The 18,491-nt window shown below is 33.0% G+C and overlaps 1 protein-coding gene across 1 annotated transcript in view; it reads left to right on the forward strand.

Moving 5' to 3' along the window:
- The window catches only part of nvy (CBFA2/RUNX1 partner transcriptional co-repressor nervy), a 50,193-nt gene that overhangs the window by 10,558 nt on the left and 21,144 nt on the right, over positions 1-18,491 (forward strand). The window lies entirely within an intron of this gene.

Raw genomic sequence — 18,491 nt, forward strand, 5'->3', positions numbered from 1 at the left:
CACAATATAAGTACGTAGTGTTTGCTTTCAAACGGCTATACATTACTTATACTATGTGGTGTTTGTAATAGTATTAATTTAAAAATGTAATAGCCACTAGAAAATTAAAATCAAATAAATAAAAAAACCTAGCGTTAAAACACTCCTTTCCTAATTTTCGAAATATTGCATATTGTATGGCGCACTCATACTATATATCACGCACAATAATAAAATTTTCAACTAATTAACTTTAGCCATTCTTAACAGCTAACTTTCTTCAATACAAAATTCATCAGGTTACCCGAACGCTCGTTTGCCTTATATATCCTTTTTCCAAAAAAAAAAGAAAAAAAAATGTATTAAGTCTAGTATTAGAGAAGAGAGAGAGTTTTTTTGAATGTTAGATACAGAAATTAAGTTATACACAGAAAACGAAATTGGTAAAATACTTCCTTAGAAAACGTATAAACAATTGCACGTAGCGGAATTTGAACCTCCTCTATACTTTGACTATAAAACTATTTTTCTTTGTATCGTGTAGAATATCAATTTAAAAATGTTAAATAAAATAAAATAATGTATTAGCTTAAATAAATGATTAAGACAGAAAAAGAAAGAAAATTCAAATCGAAAAAGAAAAGAAAATCGAAAACTCTCCCTCTTTTTCAGAATATTCACCAATAAATTTATAAGCTCACGACAATTAAACAATATTTCTTCAGTCGTTCAATCAAATTCAAAACTAAGTAAACATTGGTAGTGGCCTCCCCCTGACGCCCGACCTGTAATCCTTTGCTCCAAGTGTCGACGGCATGCCGCTGACAGGCCCATTACCCCCCACTAGTGATGCGCATTCACTTTTAATACGTGCAATAATCGAACGAAAATCGGTAAACTATCTTGTGTGTTGTGTTTGTGAAACTTTTGACATGATTTGTTTTAAAATTAACGAACGAAATAAAATAAATAAAATATTGAGACCGTTTTAGTTCAGATAGGCCTGAATTGTATACGACAGTGGGTTCAAGTTCTTCTTATAAGATTATTACTATATTTTTCTGATTTGAAATAGTATTTAATGTCCATTTTTAAGGGCAAAAGGGGTATCTTAGGCTTTTGGCTATAGGCTTATAGTTGGACCACAAATCAGAGCTGCTCTCCCTGATTGAAAAAACACTATTCATCTTTTAGTGTTATTTTTACCTTGGCAGCGGAACATCACGTCGTTGTATAGAGAACACCAGAATGTGATAGGAAAGAGATAATGAATCACAATAGAGAATATATGTTAAAAAGAGATTCAGTTAATTGCCTTTATTTATAAACTAGTGGGCCCGGACGCGGCTACGTCCGCTTGAACTATACGAATATTTATTAAATATATTTTTGAAATTATTTTCAGTTTTCAATAGAGAGATGCGTTAGGCAAGCTCATTTTGGATGACGTTTTATAACAACAAACTTTGCAAATCGTTGCTTAGCAACGGTCGCATAGCGACGGTTGTTATTAACATGGCGGAATAAATTGCATGTCAAATTAATAAGTATTTTAATATATTGGTATATATCGAAAATATTACAAATATGAGAAAAAAAGTATCCTATGTTCATCTCGAGACCTTCAAGTATCTCTATATGAGTATTTTATCACAATTAAATTAGCAGTGATTGCGTAAAAGACAGACAGACAGACAGACAGACAGAGTTACTTTCGAATTTATTATATAGGTATGGATAGCTTTACGCCGTATCTCGCATATACGTATGTACGCAGAGTGATTCTAATGTTATTAAAACAATATATACAATAAAAACCTATATAATATATTTGGATAGAAATAACTAATAATATATATTTTACAAAGATATTAGCATATAGAACCACATAAGTTAATAAACCCAGCATCCACTGTCAGCGTGACGTGAGCGTGACGTACACTCGCTGCCACCGTCAAGACACTGGCGGTGACACTTCCTTAACCCTGCGACTGAAGTGTTTAATGATCTCGCCGTGTTGGAGATCAAATTTTAGTTGTTAATTTACATTTTCAGTGTGTGTTTAGTGTGTGTGTGTGTGTGTATATATTGTCTTCTATACGATCTATGCTAATTATTAAGCTGAAGAGTTTCTTTGGTTGGACACGCTGATCTCAGGAACTAGTCTGAATTGTATTTTATTTTACAAGTTAAAGCGTGGTGTTGACTTCCGCGTCTCAACACGTAATGTCTTGAAAATTTCCCAATTTTAAGTAAGTGGGAAATGGAGAGTCTTGCCACTAAGTTTCCTTGCCTACCCTATACGCCTATGCCTATGCCTACGCTGTATATGCAAAATACAGCGTGAAGGCAGTGTATTCATAATTAAAAAAATGATCGGCTTTCCCATATTTATAAACATGGGAAAGCCGGAGACATTCTTTCAGTCCAAAATCAACGTATGTTGATTTATAAGTAGTATTACTACCACAGTCGCAGCTAGATAATCGAATTTGATAATAATTAGGTTAGCAAATTATGTATTTCTTCTTTTCGAGCTAAGTTAATCGGTTTTTATTCAGGTTTTTATTAGATGCTTATTTACCTAAATGTTTAGAGTAAAAATATCGATTTTACATCGATGCGGAACTGTCTCGTCCTGTCTACAAAAGAGAGATGACCACAAAAGTAACTTCTCTTACTTTTGTGGTCATCTCTTGGACTAAACTTGTCTTAAAACTTAGTTAAGATATGATTTTGTTATTTTTATTGACATAAATTAAGAAACCATTTATAAATTGGAGGCCATAGCGAGTCATTAGCATAGGGTCTGAATGTGAACGCGCCAGTTATGGGTTCGAATCCCACTTGGGGAAATGAATTATTTTTATTTCGTCGCATTGGTAAAGAAGACAACTGCACCATGATACAACAGAAATTGCTTTGGGAATCCAGGAATAGTGAAACATAAATTCTGCTATTCAATATGAGAAGGTAATACGTTATACAGTTTTATACCATTCGAAAGTGAAAAAAAATATATTTAATTTATTTTTTATTTTTCAATTATATTTTATTTCATACACTAGGTAATTCATATTAACTTGCGAAATTGTAAAACCCTTCTTCCAAACACATATACTCATAGTTTTTAAAGATGTTTTTTTGTCTCTTGATAATTCCTTTAATAGGCTGTTAGCAGGTTTACACTCTAAGCTGACGTTATGTATTTTTGTTTAAGCTTTTCTATTATATAATTTTTAATATAGAAATACCACGAACGAAAGTTATTTGATGATAACTTATAATATTCTGTTGTAATTTTCGGTCTATAACACTTGGACGTTGTACAGGTGTGGGTTCAAATCTTCCTTTAAATTATAAACAATAATTATATAAAAAGGGCAATTTATTTTAAAAATTAAGCATAAAAATTCACATTAGCTGTCGCTAAGCGCTATAATACGAATATTATACGTTTGCCTAAATGAAAATCCATATAACACGGCACTCGGTGGCATATGGCGGGCGTTGGAGATCTATGTAGGATGGAAGTGGCTTGAGATTTGAGATAATAGTTTTCTTTGTTTAAGATGTTTTTTTGTTGTTCGTATAGCACATTTGGTGCAATTATCACGTATTTACAGTTTTTCAAATATTGCAGGAGACCCAATCAAAATCTGTAAATATTCTATGCGCACTTGACCGCCTTTTTATTACTATTAATTTTATTATCGTTCGTAGGATTTTTTTTAATATTAAAAAAAAAACAATAGCTACTACTAAAACAAAGTAAATTTAGTATAAAACATTTACATTTTAAGTGTAACTTAAACATCCTCTCAAAGTTGACACAAACAAGCACTCTTCATAAAAACAAAATATAATATATATATATATGCTTATTTATATAAATAAGCACATCCAGCAACAATAAATCAGTGTCGACATTCATTAAAATTTGCCAAACCCGCGCCCGTCGTCCACACCTGACGCCTCGCCTAGCCAAATGCGTAACACTTGCTACCACGTTATACATTGCTGCTTCACTACCTCTCACTTTATACCGGCGCTAACAGAACGATCGATAGAACACAGGCAATGGTGAGTTATCGTACTTTGTTTGTTATTGGGAAATTGTTCTATATACATCGCCTGTTGCTAATAGGTTTCGATTAAGAAAGTTTTTGAGAGTTGCTCAGTGTAATGAGTTTGAATTTAGGAATTTAATTTGTTTTTTTTTTCGTTGTTTTAGAGGTAGTGGAAATTAAGTGATATGTCACTATGTTTTTTTTATTTTTTTATTAATTTTATATAATAAATCTAACAGAACTGACAATATTATAAAAGATTTTGGGTCTTCCGGGTAACAGAATGAAACGTAACATTTTCCACTGCGTCATACATTACTGCTTCACTATTGTTCACCTTATAACGGAGCTAACAAAACGATCAATAGTAAACAAGCAATGGTGAGTTATAGTACGATCTTTATTATTGGAAAATTATTCGATGTGCGAGTACATCGCCTGTTGCTAATAGGTTTCGATTAAGAAAGTTTTTGAGAATTGTGCAGTGTAATGTAAATAGTTTTTCTTATTCTATTTTCTTTTATTTTGGTTTTACAAATAGTTTTCGTTATTTTAGAAGTAGTAAGATTTTAGTGATGTGTTACCCGCTACCTATAGCGGGATACACAGGGAACTTAGTGTTGAGAACTGTACCTATTAATGTATGGGAGCTGAATATAAAAATTAATTAACAATCTATATACTGTACTGAGTGATTAAAAGATAACGCGCAGACCAAGCTTGAAATTGACAGATTAGGAGCATTAAGAGAGTATTTTTTTTAAAAGCTTTTATCTTTTTTTTTATACTTGCAATGTATGTATGTGTGTTCGGGTGAGATCTTGGAGCTCAATTTTGAAGTAGATATCTTCAACCGATTGAGCTGAAATTTTGTATACACGTTTACTTTGGGTGACAATGCACGATAAAATATGTGACGTCATTCTAAATGTAATACGTCGTAATTGTCGCGTTAATCAATATTTAATTAAATTGAAACTTAAAAAATTTAAACTTAGCAGATTTTACATAATTAATTAATATTAGTACTAGTTTAGTTACATAAGTAAATCGCGCGACAAGCTTTTATGATCATATAAATTGTGTACAACAAGGTTACGAGTTGATAGTTTAAATTTAAAAGATAAATTTTATTTTCTCCTTTTTAGAGCGTTTAAATAAAAGCTTTTTCTAAAAATGATTTTTTGCTTTTAATTTATTTATTAATATTATGTAAATCACTATGTACACTCCGTTTGATATTCGGATTCACAAACGTTACCTTTAGCTAATGCGTAGACATCTATCATGAAACTTAAAACAAAAATGATTTAGAATTTACATATTCATGTGTCTCTTATTTGTGTTACAATCCAGTTAAGGTAAGGGCTTAGTGGTGTTGACATTCCCGCAGGATATACACTTTCGATCGTATCACAAGCTGCATCGTCAACACCTGTAAGAACTCCTATGATACCAGTTGGGTGAATGACAGGCCCTCCTGAATCTCCAGAACAAGACTTTGCAGGCTTATTGCACTCCCAGGACAAGCAAAATATTGGTCGCATAGTATTAACGAAATCATAATTTAGTAATGTCCAAGAACATTTAATAACTATCGCTTCATATACTTGAAGTGTTTTATTAAGTGACAGAGCATCGTCTACTCTGTCTCCTGATTTAGTCAATCCAAAGCCAAATGTTGAAACTTTGTGTCCATACAATGTGCGATAATCAACCGAGCTAAATACACCCAGCACTGAAACTATCGCCTCACTTGTTTTCAGTAAACCTATATCATTAATTATAGACATAGGCGTATCTTTATAATCTATCAGTTTATAACCAGGATGCAATACAGATTTAATTATATCACTGGCACCCCATTCATGATGCTTCTTCTCCGATTTAATTGCATAACGGATGACCAGCGAAGAATCAGTTGACATAGTTTTTTTTGGGATAGGAATACTGCGTATGTATTCAATACAATGTCCTGCAGTCAATGTCCATACTGGCGTAACGATACTCCCAGTACAAAGATATTCATATACTTCTGATTGTGTCCCTTCGATAGTTTTCATAGCTAGAGAAACTGCATACGGAAACTCTCCAGGAACAGCATCTCGTCCTTGAAAGATTCTTAGCGAGTTAATATTGCAACGTATAGTTTGAAAATAATAAATACAAATAATAAAAAACAATTTAGAAATATTTTCAAACATAACTAACAAACCTTGTGTGAACACAACTTGATTTAAAAATGAATGATGAAAATGTATTTCTTCACATTATTATTGTTTTGTAGAAATGCATAAAATATATTATTACCAACAATATGTTGTTACTATAAACACAGTAAATTGGTTTTTGGTAATGTTCAAAATAAAATAACATTTTTATTTATTTGAAGGTGATAACTTCAGGAAATAATATTTGACTTGGAAAAAATATACTCGCGTTGGATAGTCCATGTTAGAAGGCAGGCTTACACTTGCGGTCATAGTCACCTCGAGCACTTTGATTATTTTATATATCTTTTTTAGTAATTCTCATCAGAATGTTGAACCTGAATAAATTAAAAGCAAAATATCATTTTTAGATAAAGCTTTTATTTAAACGCTCGAAAAAGGAGAAAATAAAATTTGTCTTTTAAATTTTAACTATCAACTCATAACCTCATTGTACACAATTTATATGATCATAAAAGCTTGTCGCGCGATTTACTTGTGTAACTAAACTAGTACTAATTTAATTATGTAAAATCTGCTAAGTTTAAATTTTTAAAGTTTCAATTTAAATAAATATTGATTAATATAAATAAGAAGTTTAATTTTTGTGTAAAATGTTTAACGATTTTTACATAAACGTAAGTGTTAAGGCCTAAATCTTTTGTTATAATAAAAAAAGCAATGGATAGTAAACATTGCGATATTTACTTATTAATATTACTTTATGTAGTAAGGGGCAGGATCAGGTGCATTCCTAATCTGGGTATCGATAAAGGTTTAAAGCTTAACTCGTAAAGTAAAAAAATGCTGATTTTTATATGTAAAAAGGTCTGTTATATACAATATTTTGATACTTCACGTATTATTTCTTTTCCCGTTGCTACGTGCGGGACGTAACAGTTAAGACAAAGGGAACCCGGAGATAACCTATTACCTAGTGTTAAGACACTCCATTCTCATTAGAACACATCCGTTCCCCCCCTTTCTCTAAATTCTCGAGGCGATGCGTATTGAGAGGTGAATTCTCAAGGCTGTGCTTTGCCCTGTTATCAGATAAGGAAATGGAAATATTAAATAGTTCATTACCTCGAATGAGAATAGATCTGGCACATTTATAATCGCACACTTCTGCCGTCACGACGGTATTAAAAAAAATCTTTAACGTCTTTAAAATTAAACGTGTGTGTAGGGTACATTCTTGACTTAACACTAGGTTCCCTCTGCCTATCCTCCCATTAAAAAAATAATGATCAATTAACAGTGCCATGTAAACAGCTAGAGTATAATTCACGTTCACAATCCGCAATCGTCCCGTATAAATGTTTGCCCGCTCGGACACGCGGCGGCAGCTGAGACCCGCTAATTTATACTTCTTGTGTACATATTGTTATTTAAATGTGCCATTTGTATAGGTTATTATTGTTGGAATATGTTAAAAGTATTTTTTTTACTTTGGTGTGTCAACTTTTCTTTTATGAGAATATAAGAGCATGTCATGGTAAATACCACAGTCTACGAGCTCGATGGTTTTCCTTTTGATTCCAATTTGAGGGAATGAATTTTTATTTTACATTTCCCAACTTTAATGGGAAAATTTCGGCGTAGAGTACCGCCACTCAAAATGTAATGTTTTTATTTCGGGCGGAAAGCGAAGAACAGGGTGTCTAACGTTAGGTTCCCCTTGCCTACCCGTCTATATGTAGGATAAAAATAAAATAAAAAAATAGATCTTCGTGATTTTGATGGATTTACAGGTAATTCACATATGCATATTAAAATATATATTTTAAAATGCAAATTGAATCTATTCCTTATTTAATTATTTATTTATCTTTTGAATGTTGTGATATATAGGAAAAGTATCTAAGTACAACCTCCAAGTTAAGTCACACAAGCCCTTTCTACTCCTAAATCTAAATTATATAGAATTGAAATTCCATATGGGTCAATACAATAAACCTTTTCAAATCACATCAAATTGTATGAAATTGAATTTTTAAGGGTCTCTTCATAAGGCTGGATTAAAATGATGGAAATTTTCATCATGCAGATGAAAACTTTGCATTACATTCTTCATTCGCGCAGTGAGAGAATGGAACCCACTGTACGCGTCAAAGGCAGAAAATACCTTATCATCAAAAGAAGTTAGGTTTTTAGAAATTAATTGCGGCGTTGATTTCCGTGACATAAATTTGTTTTTTTTTTTTAATAAAAGCTATTGACAAAAAAAGGCGAACAGAGTGATTTATCACTAAGTTTTACCCACGTACCTAATATGCAAGCTCAATTTATTGTCAAAATCTTCTACAATTTTTTTTTATGAAAAAAAAAAAACGATATAAACCCCCTATAACTATAAAAAAAAACCCCCAAAAAATTCTACCAATTTCAAGTCCAGATAGTGAAAATGTAACTTTTAAAGCGAATGCTTATCGATTCAGCGCCGGCTTCATACCAGATGCTACAAGATCTTTATATTAATGCGGGCGACAGTTGGTCACCCCTGCCGATATTGTATTGTCTATTATAAAAGTGACTTATTTCATGAGATATGGCAAAATATGTTTATATTTAAAACCTTTTTTTTTCCTTTGGATATATGTTTTGGTTGAAAGTTCGTAGCTTCGAAGTTTTGACAATATAATGTTTATTATGCACTTTAATAACAAATAGTTCGTAAGGCCATGACGTTTGGTCGGCGGGAATTTTCTGACTGTAAAAGCGACGATTGTGGATTCGATTTGTAATGTAATGACAAAGCGCGGCGTTGAGTTTCGCAATTCAGTACGGCATTTCTCGAAAATTGACTGGAAAGTAAGGAACGAAGCGGCTTAACACTAGGTTCTCTCTGCCCACCTTGCTATGCAAGAAAACCCCTTGCTATGTGAGGCTTCTCTGTAGGTTATTTAGCTATTACAATTTATATCAATAAACCAATTCCTCTAAAAATCCTAAATAGTATGCGTAATCAAATAACTAGTAAATCTGTGAATTACCGCTGTACATACGAGTACAGCTACAGGTGCGTGGCCGAGCTCGTTTCCGTACTAGTGCCCGTATATAACGGGATAATTACGGATTTGTACCCGTTACGTTGTTTGCATTCGTTCTTAGTGACTTTGGACATATGGTTTTATTTGGAGAATTTTTGTTAATATTCGTTGTTTTGTTAACCTAATATCTCTTAATATATACCTATTCATAGTATAAAGCTAAAGAGTTTGTTTGGTTGAACGCGCTAATCTCAGAAACTATTGATTCGCAATAAATAGGTAATGTTTGTGGGCTTTTTTTATATTACGTTAAACAAATCGTTGTAACCCACTTTACCTGTAGGCTGTGATCAGACTTACCTTGGGCACTTAGGCTCAACTCTGAGATCAATCTTGAGATGCCGTTTTCATTCATCTATCTATATGTATAAAATCGAAAGGTCACTCACTCATCACAAAATCTCAGAAACGACATGTGCTAGGAATCTCAAATTTTGCATAGGAGTCACTCATAGGACGTAGGTGCTCGCTAAGACGGGAGTTTGCAATATTCGATTTCTAAGGGGTTGTTTTTGGGGTTGAAAGTTTGTATGAAACTTCGTTACTACAAATGCTAGGAATCTCAAATTTTGCATGGACGTCACTTATAGGACGTAGTTCACGCAGGCGGGCCGCTAGTAAATTATAATAGTAATCTAAAAAAAAATCTTTTTCCTTTGAGATTCTATTAGTTTAAACAAAAAAAGAACCAAAACTCACAAAATAACTGCATTATTTATCACATTTCACAGTGTAGCGTCCACAAAACCGACTGTTGTCGTCGCCGTGTGTGCCGCACGCGGCGCCTCGTGGCCCTGTTATTTAATGTATACGTACTTATTATTTTGTTACTTATAGCTTTAGTTAAAAAAAAAGGATTTTTTTTACTAATAAAATTTGTAATTCATAATTTTTTGGATTTTTTTTAAATCTTAACTGCTTGTTTTTGAATTGATATCGCGTGGTCCTACCTGCAAAATTTTTAATGTTCACGCTGTATACCTTGTTATATGAGGGTTACCAAAGGGAACCTAGTGTTAAGACATTCCCTTACCCATTTTCCATCCAATTTTCAAAACAAAGCATTGAAACACCGCGCCTGACTTTTTACCGGCACCGACTTTAGAACGAGGAAATGAAAATAATTAATTCCTTCGAGAGGAAATTGTACCCGCAACCATTTACAGTCAAACGCTTCTTCTACTCTTTAACTAACTATGAAAGATATGTGAAAATTATTCCATAGGTATACCCTATAGGTGGGTACAAAAACAGATTTCAGTATGACGTGCGGCCATATGGCGAGGGCGCGTCTTATTTATACACTGCCTTGTTTAATTGGGTTGCTTCTATTATCACTATAGTTCAACACTTTTCTTTTTTTTTTATAGCTTCACGCTGTATCCCGCATATAGCAGGATAGGCACAGTGAAGCTAGTGAAGAGATTTTCCGTTTCCAAAGCACCGCTGAATTTTTAAAATGATATATCTAATATTACTCTTTATAGAGAACGCAGTGTCTAGCACTGTATATGTAGGAGCAAAAACAGAGCTTTACGCTGCTCCCCGTATAGTAGAGTTCACAGTGGAAACATTCGATTTTCCATACTCCGCCCAATGTTCGAAATATTGCGGAAGTTAATATCGAGTACTGTCTTCTTACTAGATCAAGGATCCTAATTCATAAGGATATTAATCATCCCCTCCAGTGGAAATCGAACCCACAACTCACAGTAGTGTACACCTAATTACCAGATCTCATATTTATACATCGTACTCGTAGCAGCTGACCGTGGTCCGTGGTCCGTGACGCAGGCGTGCCAGCCATGTGTTGCGGGGGCGCGTCTTATTTATAATGTGCCTATACGTTTTGTGCAAACAACGTGGTTATGGCCGTAATGAAAGACCTAGAGTTCACAATTTTTCTGTTCAATGCGTTTTAACTTTGTAGTAAGCTTTTTTAGGTTCATCCTGTATCCTGCACATCGCTATACATGTGGATGGTTATGCAAAAAAAATTTGTGAACCTAGTGTTAAAACACTCCGTTCTCATAGAACTTCCGTTTGACACTTTCTGCCGCATTTTATAGAATTAGACATCGCCTTTAATCTAGGTACATAATATATCTAAATGTATATAACTTCTCCGTTACTAATTGACAAAGCATGGACACGTGTAAAAGAGAAAATTTGGCACTTATATAGGATATTTCGAAATATGGGAACCTAGAATAAACTGAATTTTACGTAATACTGAACACGCAAATGAAATAAGCCGGTCGGTTAGCCATAATTAAAAATAATAATATTAATTAAAAACGTTTTTAAAAAGAAATTCCTAGAACTTTTCATCCCTTCAATCCCTTTCATAAGTTGTGCAAAAAAATTTTAATCCGCCATTTTGGTGCGGCTGCCATTTTGCAATAAACTATAATATAAATAAAATAATATTCATTATATGTAATTTCATTATCATCAGTCTGAAGTCAGAACTGAAGTCATAATCTCAATTTCAATAGAGCACTGGAAAAATTATATTTTTTTAATTTTTTTTCACTTTTAGGACACTAGGAAGTGGCTCAACCTAAACTAGTCAAATAAAAACACAATTTTGAAATATATTAAAACAGCGAGTACTATTACGTTGTGCACTTTTACGTCACCAGTAAAAGCAGGTGTCGACCACATGGCGCTCTGAAACTGAAACTGATGATTGTTATTTAATTATAATTAATTACCAGTTACTTATTAATTTTAACTTACTTTATTTAATAATAAATAAGTCCCTTAAAGCTACACTAGGGTTACAAGTTCCAGGCACGGCTTATGTGGGCTCGGTTCACATTATGGGAAATAAATTATTCTTCTCAACACGCTGTGTCTTGAACATTGGGTGGTGCGTGGAACGTAGTGTTTTAACACTAGGGTTCCTCTGCTTACCCTGCTACGTTCGGGTTACAGCGTGAATCTAAGATATAATGCAGATAAATAACTTTGCTCGTTATTTCTCGTTTAAAATGATTATTAACTATATATTAAACTAGCGGACGCCCGCAGCTTCGCTTGCTTATTTAGGGGTGAATTCTAATAAACCACGAAACATGGTTCAATGAAATATTTTTAAGACTCTAAATTTCAAATTTTATAAAGATCAGTGGCGATTTAAAGATTTTTCTATACAAACTTTCAACCACTTATCTGCACCCTTAGGGGGTGAATTTTAGAAAACGATGAAACAGGTAAATACTTTTAAAAATCTAAATTTCAAATTTTATAAAAATCGGTGCCGATTTAGTTTTTTTTCCATACAAACTTTCAACCCCTATTTCACCCTTTTAGGGTTAACATTTTACAAAATCCCTTCTTAGTGGATGTCCAGATTACGAAAATAAACATTTGTCCAAATTTCACGTTTCTACGCACAGCGGTTACGGCTGTGCGTGCGTCTTACCTCAGTCAGTGAGGACAAGTCCTTTTATATATATAGATTGTAAATGTAGATATTTTAATTTTTTTTAATACATTGCACATACGAACATACTCTCATATATTACTAATTGAAACAGCAAGTATTTTCGAGTAATGTTGTGACGAAAGCGCAGGTGTCCACCATATGGCACTCTAAAACTGAAACTAATGCTTGTTATATTAATAATTGTATTAAGAGGCCGTTTGAGTCCGCCGTGGTGCAGGAGTAGCTTGACTTCCGCGAAATTCATCATTAGTGCTTCAGGGAGTGTAGGGACACTCCTTAAATGACAACTCCTCTACCTGACAAATTTCAGTGTTCTACGCCGTATAGTTTCGGCACAGAAGTTACACTGAAGCGGATTAATTTTAATTAATACAGTCATATAATATTTTCGTCAATATATCCTTTATTTTTAGATTAGAACTAGGTATAACGTATTTAACTAAATACATAGCATATTCAATTATTCATAATTGAACGCCGCGCTTTATCTTGTTACCAGAGTGAAAGAAATAAAAATAATTCATTCCCCCAAACGAGAATCGAACGCATAACCCTCGCGTTTACAGTCCGAAGCTGAAATATAATTAAAACGGCGAGCATTACCGTCCAGGCGTCCACTGCAGTGCAGTGACGTAACACCAGGTGTCGAACACATGGCGCTCTGTAACTGAAACTGAACGCGTGCCTCTAACCTGCTGCATGATTTATGATTGTTATTTATTTATTTGTTATTTATATTCTGTTTTAGACAGAGAATATGGTGTCTCCGTTCTCTGTATTCTGTTAAATTTCAACATACTTACCTCTCTTACAGTTGGTACTATGATTTTTTTTGGTACTATGATTTTTTTATTTCTTCGTAAAGTGGGCTAAGTAAAGAATTGCATTGTAAAAAAATATTAAAAATAAATAAAATATGTGGGTATGGGTATTGTCTTTAAAATGATAATGTTACTAGATTATCAAAGTACTTTTAATTAGTAAATAAATTATAGTGTTAGTTAAAGCAGGCGAAGCCGTAAGCGCTAATTAATCAATAAGATTGCTTGTAACGATGTCATCTATGTTTTGCATACCATTGTACGAAGGTTTATTATTTTTTTCAGTCAGTCAGTCTATGAACTGACAATTTTAGAGATAAGGACGTCAAAGATATTATAAACTAGGTACAATTTGAAATACCGTAGGCATGTCAATACATAAGTACGTAGATAATTACGTTATAATGAGTGGTCATTGAGAAATGCTATTTCCACGCAGTTCCATATCATTAAAGTCGACGCTCGCAGAAAGTCTTATTTGAAGCGCTAATTAGAAAAAGGATTCTTGGTTTTTATTTTACAGTCTGCTACAAGAACTTTTCTTATTTATTGTCATCTAGTTATTTTATTTATTAAAATTGTTATGATAGTTAATTAACAGGCCAGTCGCGACAGGCTATGGGTTCGACTCCTACTCGAGAAAATATTTCAATATTTAATATTTGCTTTGTATCGAGGCAAAGCGCGGCGTTTAGTTCCGCCATTCAACACGCAATGCCTTCAGATTTTGGCAGAAAGTGGGGGGTGGAGTGTCTTAACACTAGGCTGCCTCTGCCCACCCTGCTACACCGTGAAGTTGAAATATCATTTTTAGAATTATTATGTCAAATTTACCAATATATCTAAATTGCTTCCAAGTAAGTATGTGATATATGAGTATGACAAATAGTGCCTTAGGTTTCTCATTAGAACCCACCTGGGGTCGCAGGTGCCTGGTACGTTCTCATTTTATTGAAATATCTATGTAGTAGGTACCTATACATATAGTGTTCATCTTGAATATAACTATTATTTTAAAGATTTTTTTTATTTGTATATTATAAATTATTTTTATAATATACCTTGACGGTAAGTTCTTAAAATTTTAGTTCTTAGTTTCGTGTTTGTACTAAAAAAATTAGATTATTTTTTAGGGTTTCGTACCTCAAAAGGTAAAATAGTACACTTACAGGATCATCTAAGAAGCTGAGAGAAACTTACAATACAAATAAAGGAAAAAGCTCGTAAATGAATATTATAAGGTATATTTATGTAAATGCTCTCAAATTTAAGTTTGTTAATTTTATCCTCATATCAGTAGTCATAGAATGGTAACTGGTAACTAGTTTCTATATTTCGTAGCTAATTGGCTGCTAAATTATAAAATAATGTTATTAAAGTGATTGTGAAAACAAAAACAATAGTACAAAAACAAAAATATCGTTTACATTTTCAGATATTTTAGATGAAATTCTATATATATTCCACATTGGCCATTTATGTTCATTTGTAGATACATAAATAATATAATAGTTATATGCCACCCAATACGCAATTCCTTCAAAATTCCGCAGTAGGTAAGCGGGAAACGGAAGTATCTTAATGAGGAGCAGAGTGCCTTAACACTAGGCTCCTAGGCTCCTTCTGTCTAACCTGCTATACCAAGGATATACACCGTGAATTAAGTTTTTCTAAAGGGAATTGAACTCACAACCGTCGCGTTTATGACGACCTCAAGTACCTATAGCATAGTTTACTATAATATCCATTATACTAAAACAAAGTGATTCAAAATATATGTAATCCATTTCGTGAAATATCTAAATAATTTAACCCGTAACGATTAATGTGGGTCAATTACGTGCGAAGGCGCCGGCCACCTGCTCGGCACCTGCGACCCGCTCTAATGAGAAAACCTTTGGGGAAATACTTAGGTATTTGTCGTTTGGAAAATTTATTGGAATGAAATTTGTAAAAAAAATTCATTCATTTTGAAATGTTTTCTTGGTTAGCGATAGTTTTTGTATATATTATTTTATTTTTTTTTGCATTTTTACTGTTTTTTTTCTATAGGCCTAATAGGTTAAGGAGTGGGAAATGAGAGAGGCATAGTGTTGAGCTAAAGATGGCCCCCGAGTAGGAATCGAACACATAACTTTCGCACATTTGCGCCGCTGCGCCTCGACAGTCTCAATTATTTATTCAGTAATATATTATATTCTATTTCAAATTATATGAAACTACAAATATACTAAGTTGTCGTAAATTATTTCATTTAATATTATCTACGTAATGGGAAAGGTAGAGTAAAAAAACTATAATTGAAGTGAAATTTTCTATAATTCAAAAATGCTTTATAACGTAAACGTTGGCCACCTGCGACCTGCGACGCGCACCTGCGCTAATGAAACTTACCATTTTTCAGGAAAATTGCATTTGTCATCTATACTATCTATACTAATATAATAAAGCGGAAGAGTTTGTTTGTTTGTTTGTTTGTTTGAACGCTAAGATCTCTGGATCTACTGGTCTGATTTACATTGTTTTTGTTTTGTATAAAAGCTGCATTCTTCAGAAGTGCTATAGGCTATATAACATTACATTACACATATAAACTAATATATTTTAAAATACTTTCTAATTTGACATGCAATTTATTCTGCCATGTTAATAACAACCGTCGTCGCTACGCGACCGCGTTCGTTACCGCGTCATTTTGATATTCATCCTTATGAAAATAAATATAATAGTCACTTTTAGCATTTCATCTAGATTGAAACTATATTTCTATAGAAATTATATTCTTATATTTCAAGCAGGCGTAGCCGCGTCCGGGTCCGCTAGTAATATAATAAAGCGGAAAAGTTTGTTTGTTTGTTTGTTTGAACGCTAAGATCTCTGGATCTACTGGTCCGATTTACTATGTTTTTGTTTTGTATGAAAGCTGCATTCTTCAGAAGTGCTATAGGCTATATAATATTACATTACACATATATACTAATAAATTAAAATACTTTCTAATTTGACATGCAATTTATTCTGCCATGTTAATAACAACCGTCGTCGCTACGCGACCGCGTTCGTTACCGCGTCATTTTGATATTCATCCTTATGAAAATAAATATAATAGTCACTTTTAGCATTTCATCTAGATTGAAATTATATTTCTATAGAAATTATATTCTTATATTTCAAGCAGGCGTAGCCGCGTCCGGGTCCGCTAGTGCAAAAATAAAATTAAATCAATCTCAGAAGTCTGTAGAAAAGTAGAGAGTATTATTTCACACAATATATTGTGTGAAATATATAACATTATATCTACAAAAAACGGCCAAGTGCGAGTCGGAAGGAAGGATTCCGTACCATTATCTATAAAATCCGCCAAAAAATAATGTCTGTTACAGGTATTTGTTATTAGATCACGATAGTAATTCGGATGAGAAAAAAATAATTTTATAGTACAAACGGGCGAAGCCATGAGAGGGCCGCTAGTAAAGTATAATATAAGTGACTAACAATAATTACGTAGTGGCAGTGGTGTTATCTCTATTTGGGAAAATTATTAAAAAAATGTCTTTAGGATTCATTTGGCTAATACTAAGAAATATTTCATTTATTTCTTTTATTTATTGGTCATTTCATTTAAAGACTAACTAATACATTATGTTCATATGTGATATGTTGTTTGAAAAAATTGTATTTTATTACCCCGATATCCGGTGAATATGTACATTGACCAGAACTTCTAGGAATCCTGTTTATTTACCGTCCTGCTGAAGATATATGAACTTCATGTGTATATATTTGTCTAGGCAGGTATATGATTATTTTGTACGGAATTCGTAACACCTAGTTTTGGATGGGGAAGCAAAGAAAGATCTTTAGTTTCACATATTTTTCTTTTTAGGTATCATACATACCACTAGCTTCCCTTTACCTACCCTTCTATGTCCTATAGCATGAAGCAAAAAAATCTACTATAAAGTAAATGGGGAAATCAAAGGTGAGACATTTCTTTTAAGACGTATTCAAAAACTTATACTTTTTCCTGTATGAAAAAAAATAAATACAAGTAATTCTATCACTATTTTTAATAACAGAATTACCTCACTCTATGGTTCCATTACATAAGTGTTAAATCTATTTGGCAGGAAACACAAACTGTTTTCAATGTAATCATACACTGGACATTACAAAACGCAGGTGCTCTCAAAGATCAGCTAAGGAGATGTTGCGTTTAAGATAATCTACCAATTATTTAGACTTTCATATAGACTATAGAGACAAATATAGAAAAAGTATAGTCTAGTAAGTTTCCTCGTTACCCTACTGCCCCAGAATGAAGATATTGTTTTAGAGCATGTTTGACTGTGCTATTTCTTTAGAACGTCCTACAGTCCAAGGGTCCCAAAACAGTCTAGTTTTGATATATGAGACGTAATACTGATAAGGGTTATATGAATATTCAAAATAGAACTCACATATAAAGAAGGGGGTGTTGTTTGTGTTTTCTTTTCAAAGCAATTACAAACAACGCTCTTCTAATTATAGATATCAAATAAAAGTTAGAAAAGATTACTTCCAAATTGAAAAATCTTTTTTAATAATACGGCTTATTAAAACACTATAAAAGTATATTTGCATAGTAAACAACTACAACTATAAGTACTTTTATTACATAAGAGAAATAAATTTTACACTTTTAAGTATAAATTGTTATAAACCACCGCCCAATTTCTGAGACTTTGTTTATTGAATAGCATCACTCAGCATTGCGTGTTGTCTTGTTACCAGAGCCAGGAACTAAATTGTTCATTCCCCCGAGTGGGAATCGAACTCACAACCGTTGCGTTTACAATGAAAAGTTGTGCTATATAAAATATAATTTATTCAGGAAAAATGAAATGTGTACAGCATCTGTACCA

Source organism: Heliconius melpomene, chromosome 12 (genome assembly GCF_056956725.1).
Source record: "Heliconius melpomene rosina isolate 202511_hmr_F chromosome 12, ASM5695672v1, whole genome shotgun sequence".
Classification (NCBI taxonomy): domain Eukaryota; kingdom Metazoa; phylum Arthropoda; class Insecta; order Lepidoptera; family Nymphalidae; genus Heliconius; species Heliconius melpomene.